The sequence below is a fragment of the Gekko japonicus genome, unplaced genomic scaffold (assembly GCF_001447785.1).
Source record: "Gekko japonicus isolate JY-2015 unplaced genomic scaffold, Gekko_japonicus_V1.1 scaffold41, whole genome shotgun sequence".
NCBI classification, from domain to species: domain Eukaryota; kingdom Metazoa; phylum Chordata; class Lepidosauria; order Squamata; family Gekkonidae; genus Gekko; species Gekko japonicus.
Window position 1 is genome coordinate 1,098,966 of NW_015170888.1, and position 950 is coordinate 1,099,915.

A 950-nucleotide genomic window follows, 5' to 3' on the forward strand; every position below is an offset into this window, starting at 1 on the left:
TGTTATTATTATTATTATTATTATTATTATTATTATTATTATTATTATTATTATTATTATTATTATTCAGCCGGCCTTTCTGTTTTCCTTGAAGATGAGGAGAAAATATTCCATTCCCTAACAGAACAGTATTTCCTCTGGTTTCTCCCTCTCTCTCTCTCTCTCCAATGCCCTTCTGGGAGACGCCATATTGGATGAATTAATCGGACAAACCCGGCTTCAAGGCGATACTTTCACACGCTTCATCTCTCTCTCTCTCTCTCTCTCTCTTTCTCCCCCCCCCACAACACCCCCCCCCCCAAACACCACTCACACGGCTCTGCGCTGCGGAGAGACCAGCCGCTGCCTCCGTTCTGGGGAGGGGGCCCAGCCTCAGGGGAGGGGGGGGTCCACGCGATGTTGCCTTTCCAACTTGAAAAGGGGAGGGGGGGGTCGGCCTCGGGTTGGCAGGATCCTTGCAGTGTTGTCTCCACAAACAGGCTGTCTCTCAGCTTGCCCCCCCCACCCCCGTTTCCACTTTTGCAATAGGGTCTCCCCTTCCCCGGCTAGTCCCAGGTAGCGAAGTTAACTGCTACAGAGTAGGAAATGAAGGGAGGAGGGCGTGCAGGCGCGGGGGGCGGGATGGATGCTGGCTCCGAGAACCGCTTCAGCAAGAACCAGAATAAAATCTTATTTCGAAATGCTGTTTCCTCGACAGCGGTCTCCACCACCACACACACACACACCAGCACTTCGGCAATTCTGCAGCTATCTCAGTGTCGAGGAGGGTTTGTTTTTTAAAAAAAAAACAGAAAAAGAAAGGAAGAAGACGCTTCAGGGACAGTTCAAGGAAAAGAATAGCCCCATCTTCAGTAGCCTTTAGGGGGGGCGTCAATTTCAAAAAAAGGTCCTCGTCAATTTCAAAAAAAGGTCCTCGTCAATTTCAAAAAAAGGTCCTCGTCAATTTCAAA